Below are 11903 nucleotides of genomic sequence, written 5' to 3'. Positions count from 1 at the left end.
ATGCAATCGATGTGGCTCAGCGAGTGGGATCAGTTTTGCAATGTCAATCAACAAAGCACAATACCAATCACTGAAGGCTACGGCCTTACATCTGACTTCTCCATGTTTTTTTTTAAGTGGTCAACAATCGGTGGGCTGCTCTCGAGTTGAAAAACAAAACAATTTACATGTTCAAGCCCTTCATGGAAAAAGTCGACATTATCGACCAAAAAGCATTATCAATGAAATGTTGAATTTTGTTGATATTTCTGTTCAATGTTTCACAGCTTGATGAATAAAATAAACGTCTCCAAAACTATACTCAATTATGGTAATCCAATCCAATCTACCTATACTAGTGATGCATATAAAATCCCCTGCTCATTACAGTTTATAATTGCCAGAAGTTTCCAAACTCGTCTTTTGAATAATACAAATGGGACGACCTCACTGCTTGGCGCTTGGAGTTTAGAACATCAAAGTATTCAGTGTTTCACGTTAGATGACAGCAAACAAACCAAAAATAAACTTGATTTCGTATCAGTCATCTCCAACTAGATGAACAGTTTATACTGAAGCTGGACTTGGGTTTCCTTGAAGTTTTTTGACATCAACACGTCACACGGGATTTTCCAAAATGACATAAACATGAAAGTTTTATGCTTGCTGCTGACGATGGGTATTCCCCCAACTCAGCACTGCCTCAGTTGACTAGACTCGACTATGCTGTCAACTTTACACAAGTACAGAGAGCATGGCTATAATGCAACACAGATAACTGGCAATAATGTTTTAAAATTTAAAGAAAAGAAATCTGCATTTTTCAAAATTGGCCCACTTTGTGAACTGCGACCTTGTATTTATCAAGTTTTATGCTCAACTAGGTATTTTACCCGTCACTTCAGTGATGGATTTAATCAATCAGCGTGAACCCTGGTTGAGCCACACCAAATAATTTTAATGGTACGTGCTACTTCCCTGCTTGACACTCAGCATTTAAAATGGACACAGAACATACATTGATGCTTCGCCCCGCATGTGAAACACCGACCGGGATGACAGCTCGGTTGACATTCAAAACAAGGCTCGACATCTTAGAAGGCAAGTGTGCGTACCTCACGACCATCTTGCCACTCATGTTCATCAGCCATCCATGGTGGTAGAAAAAAATTAAAAATAAAAATAATAATAATAATAATTCAATAAATAAATAAATTCATTTGCCCTTTGGGTTGAACTTTCACTTACAATGAGTGAAATGAAACATTTTGAAAATTTCAAATTATTCTCATTCAGATTTCAACATCACAATAACAATAATAAACTTTCTTGAGACAAGAAGATTATTTGTAATACTGGACACCACAGGTGGCACGATGATATATACATTTACAGAGATGGAATTGGGGTCTTCCACCCAACCTTGAAACCCCCTCCCCCAGATATGCCATCCCGACAAAACATACTTGAGGTACCCTCCGGCAACATGCAAAATTTGGTTGCATTTGGTTCAGTAGTTTTTTTTTTTAATTCGTTTTTGAAGCATACATAAACAAACAAGTAAAAGGGCACTCAATAGAGCGCGTACCTCAGCTATGCAATATCTGATCGAATAGATCACAGGTCCAATACATTTTGAGAATCGTTTTTAGCCCAATCTCTCAATGAAGAATGTTATGGAGATTGAAAAATTCTCGTATCCGTATCTGGATTCGGATCTTCACCAATATCAAATCACTTCTTCCTTGTCACACACCCAACCTGTCCACTAAGTTTCATCCAAATCCGTTCACAACTTTATGAGATATCCTGCACACAAACAAACTGAGGTGAAAACTTAACTTCCTTCCACCTTTGATGGAGGAGGTAAAATAAACAAATTCACTTTTCATAGTAAGATATAGATAAATGAGGTACAAGCTTAAAACGTACTGCTTTCAAAAGCTCTAACACACACACACACACACACACACACACACACACACACACACACACACACACACACACACACACGCGCACACGCACACACGCACACACACACACACACACACACACACACACACACACACACACACACACACACACACACACACACACACACACACACACACACACACACACACACACACACACAGTTTTTTTTTCCCACTAATGGTCCCATTACACTTTTGGGTCCACCTTGGGCAATGCGACCATTGGGGCAGAGCAATGGTTAATTTAATTTCTATATATGGTGCATGGTCATCCATTTGCATTGGCCACACTGGTTAAAACAAAGCTCAAAAGAATATCAAAAATGTCATCCCCACACAGCAATCACCAAAGACCTACAACGTCATGGAATATGATAATACTGCTGCGGTTCTGCGAACCCGGTGATCCCCCGAGGTTACGACATACAACATATTGCAGTCTCGAGGCAGTTACTTCATCAGTATTCGTGTTAGATAGCCCTTCCCTTATGTCTCGTCCCTTGTGGGTTTATGGGACAAAAAAAAGCATTGCAAGGGAGTCATTCCACATCATATCACCAGAGGCCTCCCAGTTGACTCCCTCAGATTTACTTTAAACTTTCATAAAATAGTTCCCAGGTATCAAAATGAAGCTGCGTAAAATTTTAGGTCCATAGATGCGGTCAACTCCGAGATATTGAGGGTTGAAAATGTGGTTGTGGCCCTATTTTTATGGTCATTGCGAACATCACAAAATGAACGGCTACTTTTAAACTCCCACAACTTTTAAAATATTAATGCTCGAGCCTTGAAATTTTCAGATTATTCTTCTATAATAATCGCCCCCGTGGTCGATTTTCAGGGGGTATTTTTATCGGCCCCGTAAAATTAAGCTGTGGAAAAAAAAAAACCCCTAAGATTACCTGTATGGCAAAACAAAACACATTTGTTCAACACCATTGGTCTCCTTTTGGACGCGAGAAACGGATAATGACATGGTTGAAGCCATCTCCACAGATGATGAGAATACTGTTGTGTTGGACTTATCTTCAGGTAGCTCAGGGAATGAATCTTTCACAATTATCTGACGAGTCTGATGATAGTGACTTTTGGGGGTTTCTGCCTGAAGATTTACATCAATACTAAACCTACTAAAGTTAATTAGTATTTGGCAGAATGTACTGAACACATGTATCTGTTATTGGACTGGAGAGAGAGAGAGAGAGAGATACTTGCAGATAAATTAGTTTTGTTGAGACAGAAATGCATCAATAAACTCATTAAATATGCAACTGTTCAGATTTTTTTTTTTTGGTCATTCAGCTTTGCAGCGAATAAAGTTTTAAATTTGTTACGAGAATAAATCTTTTGACATTATTACTATGTTACTGGTGGATCCAGGTGTGGACATTCAAGTACACCTACATGACAAGGTAATGGCAGTGAAAAGTCAAGATTTATCCCCATGTATATGTTGAACACAGTGGGCTAGTCCAGGGGGAGAAATGGGTTGGACTTGTGTACGTAATACATGAATGGTCCCAGTTCAATGGTATGCATGTAATGTATTGTACCGGCACGTCATTCATGCAGATTGTGAGAACATTTGTCATTACAGGTAATAATCCACAACAACAAAGACAACTTAGTTCTAATACTTTTTAATGAAAAGGATTGTGGGAAAGTACGGTACTTGAGCAGAAAGTTCTGTTTCTCAGAACTTTGTGTTTGGCCCCAAGAAGGACCGTTTAAGGTACATTTTGAAATTACATAGTTAGGATTAGGCTCAGTTTATTTGGCAGTTCAGTTTGTACAGACATTGATCAATTTGGACCACATGTTAAAACAATTTACAAAAACCAATTCACAAGATTTTGAAGCAATTTTAAAATCAGCCCCGTGGGCAAAAATCAGCCCCCTCACCCCACATGACGAGGCCGATTTATCAGCCCCGTCCGATTTTGAAAATGCAAGAAGTGCTATAACTGCTCTGTAAAGGCCCGGTCACACCTTGACGTTTTAGCCAGCGATGGCAACGTATTAAAATGTATGTAAAACGCTGGCTGACGTTGAACTTTTGATGTTTTTTTTTTTTTTAAGATTCGGACGTATTCATAACGAGTTGGTCGTATGCATAACATATTAGCATGGACACAGAACGTTTCGTTGTGTTATAGATAACTTATACCAAGGAATGCTGAACCTGTTGTTGGCCTACACAACCTATGCCCAACGATAGTCTAACTTCGGCATAGCGCGTTGCACGCATCGCCGACGATGTCGTGACGTAGCCTATTAAAAGGCTGACGCACAACGATTCGAATCATAACTGCCGTAGAAATGGAAGTGACAACATCGCGGTCACACCTTGGCGATCTTGCCAGCGTATGCCGACCTAAGAAAAATGTGTCTAAAACGTTGGGGCACGTCAAATACGGTTTGAGTAAGTTTGGTATACGTGAGTAGAACGCTAAAGTATGCTATCATACGTCGTAGTAAGTAGAGTACGTCAAGAAATTTTAAACATGTTCAAAATTTTACGACGTACTCGGCGTATGACACACGTTCCGCATGCGATGGGGATAAGTTTTACACACGATATGCGGACGCTTACACACGTCCACAAAGGCTGCTTATAAGCTACTCATAAGTCGAAACACGTCGCGGTAATGTCTTTTTTACGCGAAACTTATTTCTAACTTATGTTTGACGTGCTTTGAACCAATTATTTACGTAGTCCCAACACACATCGACGTATGTAGACGTATTCCAATGACGTCTTCCGGTCGACAAAAAAAAAAAAAAATGAATGCGTTTCTAGCTTACAACTGCCATATAAAGACGTGTTCCCAGCGGTTTTGGGAATTGGTATATAAAAATGCTGCTCATAAAAGGGGAACCCAACAGTGTTTGAGTCCTTTTTGAGTCGATGTCCATGTCAGCAGTAACAGTATCAGTATCAGTATTAGTATGTTCATGTTGGCAGTAGTAGGTGAGTGTGAGGGGGAGGGTGTGGGTTGTGATGGATCGTCCTTGCGTCCGCGTGTCCACGGGTAGGTTCATAGGCTGCCACTCAACGATTTAAATGGCTGCATCTCCACTATTGAAAGTAGACGCTTGCGCTCAACAATTGGATTTTTTTTACACTCAACGACTTTTAAACGGTACCACTCAGCTAGTTTCATTGTTTACAATGAACGATTTAAATTGCTGTCACTCGCCTTTGTTTTTTGATGCTGGGGTTTTGAAATTTGAAGCGTTTCTTCTGAACGTGTTAAAACGCTCAAACTCGACTATTTTAAATAGACGCTGCCGATGGACAATTGGAATCATAGCCAAGCTAGACATCGAAGTGTGAACATCCTCGTCATGCCGAAGAAAAGTTTGAAGAATGCTGCAAATAAGTGTCCTGGCCGTGGCCTTGGACGCTGACGCAAGGACGATCCATTATACCGACGTCTTTCAGCCTATGAGTAACTTAAAAGTAACGTCTGTCGATGTGTGGCAACGATCGCGTAACGTGCCAACAACACGTTAATCATAGGTTAGAAATAAGTTTCGGGTACGCTAAACATTACCTCGGCGTGTCTCAACTTATGATTAACTTACAAGTAGCATGTGTTGACGTCTGTCAACGATCGCAGACCGTGCATACAACTTGTGGCCAGCGTAGCGGAACGTGTGAGTCATACGCCGGCATACGTCGTGAAATTTCAAGCATGAAAAAATTTGAGGACAACCGAAAAGTACAACGTTTAAAGCCAACGTACAACGACGTATGGCAGTGTTTTTCAGCGTGCTCTCAATGTTATCAAAACTTACCCATAACGTATTCAACGTGTGCCAGCGTTTTAGAAAAAAAATTCAAAAATCGGCATACGTTGGCTAAAACGTCAAGGTGTGACCGGGCCTTAAGAAACAAACATAAAACGGAGTATACCTCTATTAATTTTTATGACCTGATCAGTTGAAATCCAGAAAAAAAAGTTGGTTTTGTATGAAGACCCAACTTTGAGACCCCATATATTTATTTTTATTGACCCATCCCAGAAGCTTGAATTTTTTTCAGGTAACTGTATGGTAGTAGTGTTCAAATACATGTTTACTTTTCTTAATCAGTCATATATAATACAGTCATGATCCCTCAAAAATTGAAAATTTTCATTTTTCCCTGAAATTCAGGTGAGGATTGCAAATATATGACAAGGTATACCACTTCAAATTGTTCACCATTGGAAAGAGCATATTGAAGTTTACAAAAGTGTCAAATATCAAAGTGGTATAATGTTTCTATCAATATTTTTAAAAGATTTGAATAAATGATGTTCTGCCAGTGCTGTGCACGTTGTGTGTGTGATTTAATGAACAGTCCTTTTACATGTAGTACATGTATATACAATGTACATATACATATCATCTGCTATTAGGATACCATGAACACAATACTTTGAAATTTGAATTTGTAATTCTTTGTAAATAGCAAGAGCTTAACTCATCTGGCTGGGGCTAAAAATAGAACTCAGGAATAGTGGCTGATCTGCTGACGTCAGCATTGTATATAGTTACATTCAAGGGAGGACATTTGTTGGGTTCCTTTGGTCCATGTGATGAAAGTTATTGATGCTCCCCTAACGTCAACTGGGAGGCAGTAGAAGCTCGCACCTGACTTGGAAAAGCAGATCAAGGACCTATTCAAATCATTTACGTGAAATGTTTTATTACATTGTTATTGCAGTATGTGATATATTTTTGAATTATTAATTTGAATCAGAACTAATCATTCATAATTACCATGGTGCCCACACCATGCACACACTTAATGTATTCATGACCGTGTTAACAACAGTATAAAAAAATATATATATTTTTAAATATACCACCTTGATATTTGAGACTTTTGTAAACTTGAATATGCTCTTTCCAATGGTGAACAATTTGAAGTGGTATACCTTGTTATATATTTACAATCCTCACCTGAATTTCAGGGAAAAATGAAAATTTTCAATTTTTGAGGGATCATGACTATTATATATGACTGATTAAGAAAAGTAAACATGCATTTGAATACTAGTACCATACAGTTATTACATGAAAAAATTTCAAGCTTCTGGGATGGGTCAATAAAAATATGGGGTCTCAAAGTTGGGTCTTCATACAAAACCAACATTTTTTTTCTGGATTTCAACTGATCAGGTCATAAAATTTAATAGAGGTTTCCTCAGTTTTATGTTTGTTTCTTACAGAGCAGTTATAGAAGAATAATCTCTGAAATTTTCAAGGCTCTAGCATTAATATTTAAAAAGTTGTGGGAGTTTAAAAGTAGCCGTTCATTTTGTGGTGCTTGCAACGACCATAAAAATAGGGCCACAACCACATTTTCAACCCTCAATATCTCAGAGTTGACCGCATCTATGGACCTAAAATTTTACGCAGCTATATTTTGATACCTGGGAACTATTTTATGAAAATTTAAAGTAAATCTGAGGGGGTCAACTGGGAACATTTTCTTAAATTTGGTGATTTCAGATGGAATGACTCGGGTTTTTAGGCATGTCTCCATTTATATCCTTTATCTATTTTATTTACTTCACTGCACACACGATCTTCTCTTCACGCAGAGTAACAAGACGGCTCATGAGCACAAGTGGGCAAAACCTCATTCAAACATCACGCCATTCCCAAACCAACCATCACCTCAGACCTTCGCTGCACTCCAACCATGTCACACAATTCCTATAAACATCACAACACCCTTATAAAAATCCCTACATCAATTCCAGCTTGCTAACCTCACCATAACCGCTACAATGCATGAACCATCTCACATAACAGCTATGAACGCCACAACCACAGTCACCACCACAGTCCTTTGATGATATTGGGGAACAATGGACGGCAGATACCAGTAAAGATGCTTGCGTCTATCTTTGCGTTTGGAATGTTCTGGCGTGTAGCACTCAGCGCTAGAACCCGTTCAACATCGCATGGATAGCCCCAGCGCACAGCTCAATTACGGCCCCCCATTTGGAGTCCAGAAAGCTACGAATGATACCCTCACCCCATGTTAAAGTCGGAGATGTCACGTGGCGATGCGCAGAAGCAAATAGGGCAACTTCCGGTGCAAAGTCCTTGCAGGTGGATTCACCACAATAAAATTTGCGCTCATTAAGGGGGTCTATGGGTTTTTTTTTTACCCCCCCCCCCCAACAACAACAAAAAAATGTATTTGCTTTTTCCAACAAAAGTACACACACAATTTCCATAAAACTAGACCACAACCTTCATCACCCATTACGCTAAAACTAATAGTTGTATCTTCATGAAACTTTGGTGAACTTCTGAGGACCAAGGTACTGATGCCTTGCAAATCCGATTAAAAAAAAGAAATTGCACATCAAGCAGGTCAAAGGTCATTACGATTCCAGGATCGCTGCTTTTGACTTCTCAAAAAGTATTCACCCGATTTAGATGTAACCAGGTACGAATAATCACTGCACAGTGCTTTCACAAGTTTGTTTAAACAATTGGCTAATTTACATATTTCATGGGTCATACACACCTACCAGTGGTTCCATGGTTCTACCAGGTGAGTGCAGAGACATTGCCGCTATATTTTATGTAATGCAGTGATGTTGGCGGACTTCTAAACAGATGGAAGATGGTATAGTGCAAATGATTGGGTGAAAATGGCAGAGAGAGAATGTGAAAGAGCAGCAGAGTAGGTGTTTCGGACACGTGAGCTGATGCCGTCTGCTCCAGTAGCAGAATCACAGTTGAGGGTAGAAAGAACCTTCTTCACCTTCTCAGGTACAAAAAAACACAGAATTTTGTAGCAATTGGTCTGACAAGGAAGGGTGGATACCAAGAGAGAGGGGTTGAGGGCAAAAAATTTGGAAGCAAACACAGAAGTGAGGCATTCGGCCTTTTCACGATTGAGTCGGCTGTGATGCCATTTGAAGAGGGAAGGGATAGAATGGGGAGCATACACCAAAGATAGACTCAAGGCACCACCAGGTTTTAGAGGGGGGGGACAAGTTTGAAAGTTCATTTTTGAAGATGGACAGATGTTGTTTTCTGGCTCTCCTGATAGTGGACACACTTGTTGCAGACTTTTTGGAATGCACTGAGATTGCCTTCGGTCAGTTAAGCCTTCCAGGAAGAAGAGATAACTTGCTTCAGGTCAACTGCTTCACCAATAATTCAGTGTACCATGGGTGGGAAGAAGGGTAGGATAATTGAAGAGGAGATGGGATGAATCTGTGCCTGAAAGAGAGTAGGACTCTGTGGAAGGATTCCCAGGTTGATTAACATCAGGGGTAGTAGATTTGGGAAACCCATCCTGAAGTGAGATCGCTGCTTATAGTCCCTGCCAATTTGCTTGAGTGAACTGTCAGACTCACAGGCGTTGGGGCAGCTCTCTGAGAATAGCCAGAGAGATGTTGACTTTAACAATCTTATGATCAGATGAACCAATTGGAGAAGACAATACAAAGAGCAGAACACCACCAAGTCCACAAGGGAGGAATTGCCATTGGGAGAAATCTGGGTGGGAAAGTTCACAGATCGAGTCAGTCCCATGGAGTCACAGAAGTCCTTTGCTGAAATGCCATGGTTGGTGAGAGAGGTACCAACACCCAGCAAATTTTCATGGTGTCCTCCTCTTCCTTCTCCTCATGCAGCACACGGCTTCGGGTAACATCACTGGTTGAGGGTGCAGCTGTGCCGCTGAAGCAATGCCCCTATTACCAGTATACGAGTCCTCATTTCTCCAACCTCAGAAGGATGACATGCTGAGTCAACTGCATCTGTTGATTCAACGTAAAAAAACCAGGGGCTCAAACTCATGACTCGAAGATCTCAAGCTAGCCACCATAACCGCGAAGCCAACACCAGGCTTTGCATAGTGTAATTGGTCAACTACGGATATAAAATCCTTGAAAAGTTGTTCTTTGTAATAAACTTTTGGCTGGGATTCAATTAGAGTCAGCCCGCAAATTACATCATATCTGAGGTACAATGCAATATTGATGCAGTGCTCCTGCACATTAGAGCGGGAATTTGTCATTTGGAGGATGCCGGCGATAATTCCCCGACTCTTCACAAAAGACCGTGCAATCGATCTTCAACGTCCATAAACGAATGCTAGCCGATGGTACACTCAGCTCAGTGCCTATCCGTTGGACGGTACACACACCGACACCTTGTCCTGCCTGCAAAACACCACAATGACTTCATAACTAGGTCGAGATTTGAACCCAGGCGAGTAGTCATACACCTACCTTGATGCTAGCCCTCCAGCCTCCTTTAAAAGTAACGTCACCAAGAATCAACTAAATTAATTAATGGACCAACATGACTTTTAGGTTTGAAAACTTTGATTTTAACTTTTGAACGAAACGCTAAAACTCCTTCAAGATTAGCAATGTTTAGAAAATACAATTGAAAATGGTCAAGGATAGTTTGTGACCACAAAAAGAAAAAAAAAAAAAAAAAAAAAAAAAAAAAAGGAAATAATATTAGAGAAGATGCATCAATTGCCTTTTCTTCAAGATCTATTTTTATCCTCTGCCACCGAAGGTGGGAGGTTACGTTTTCACCCCTCCCTGTCTGTTTGTCTGTGTGCAGGATATCTCAAAAAGTTGACGACAGATTTGGCCGAAACGTGGTGGACAGGTTGGGTGTGTGACCATGACGAATTAATTCGATTTTGGTGAAGATCCGAATCCGGATACGTGTTTTATTGAATTGTTAAGGTGATTCTTCACCATTGAGAGATTGGGTCAAAATCAATAAATAGCTATTGAGCCATGCAAGATGCAAGATGCAAGATGCAAACACAGTCAGTCAACTAGGATTGGGTCGTGCATGGCTCCAGTACTAATCGGGAGAGATGGTGCATTCCACGTTTGTTGCAGAGTGCAGACCCTGGCTCTGAAGACCCCATGCTCTGAAGACCCCAGGCTCTGCAGAGCTGTTGAGTGTCCTGCTGCATCAGGACCGTTAATGGTGCTCGTTCGTCAGTTCCTCCAATCACCGGATGTCAAAGCACCGTGATCCTTTATAGGATGTGACCTCATACTCAGACAGTCTGACAGCGCAGTTTGTTTGTTTTTTTACACTTTCTTCATGTGCACTTACAGCGTTTCGTTTGCCACCTTGCGGTCATACTAAACACTGCCCGGAGAAGTCTGGAGACTCCCTGGAGACCGTTTTAACAGTCGGAACTTGCTGTTAACCTCAATTCCGCTGTTTAAATTTTGAGGTTCAGAGCTTGTCAAGTGTTTCGCATTTTAGTTTTAAAAACGTGAGTGGATATTAAATAAGTAAATTTTAAAATTTCAGCAAATGAACACTTTTTTTTTTTTAGCAGAGGAGTCCTTGATGCAGAGTCCTTGATGACCAAATAAATTTTTTATTCAGTCGCTCGATGTCGTTATCCTTTTTCTCTCCAGACTTCTGTGGCTGGTAACTTTAATCCATTTATTTAATTTCGGGATTTCTCCGGGCGGTGTTGGTAACTTTGATTTATTTAATTTCTCCTCGCGTGATAAAACTAAAATGCGATACGCTCTACAAACTCTGAACCTTAAACTTTAAACAGCGGAATTGAGGTTAACAGCAAATTCCAACTGTTAAAACGGTCTCCAGAGTCCAGGGAGTCTGTAGACGGTGTTTAGTACGAGCCCCACCTTGTGTTCGCTTCTTTGAACGAAGCTTCGTGTACGGAGCTTACTTCGGCCGCAGGAATTCGGTTTTGGACGAAGCAACAGATTCAAATCCGATGCAGGCCTAACGGACAAAATATCACTAAACTAGTAAAGTGTGCGCGGCACGTCCACAGATACTCCGCCCTAAACTAGGAAAATGCGGGATCATATTTTAGGCCCGAATATAAATGAGACACAAATTCCAACAGCGAAGCGTCGGCAACATCCGAGGACATCAAGCGAGGAGAAAACAAATGTCTTCTTA

At 40.5% G+C, this 11903-nt stretch overlaps 1 protein-coding gene across 1 annotated transcript in view; it reads right to left on the bottom strand.

Annotated features, from left to right (window-relative positions):
• Window positions 1-11903, bottom strand: part of FBXL5 (F-box and leucine rich repeat protein 5) — a 62601-nt gene that overhangs the window by 50398 nt on the left and 300 nt on the right. The window lies entirely within an intron of this gene.

This window comes from Eptatretus burgeri, chromosome 13, assembly GCF_056783735.1.
Source record: "Eptatretus burgeri isolate ZD-2024b chromosome 13, Ebu_testis_v1, whole genome shotgun sequence".
In the NCBI taxonomy this organism is placed as follows: domain Eukaryota; kingdom Metazoa; phylum Chordata; class Myxini; order Myxiniformes; family Myxinidae; genus Eptatretus; species Eptatretus burgeri.
Note: the sequence above shows the minus strand (reverse complement) of the source record. Positions and strands in the feature narration are given on the sequence as shown.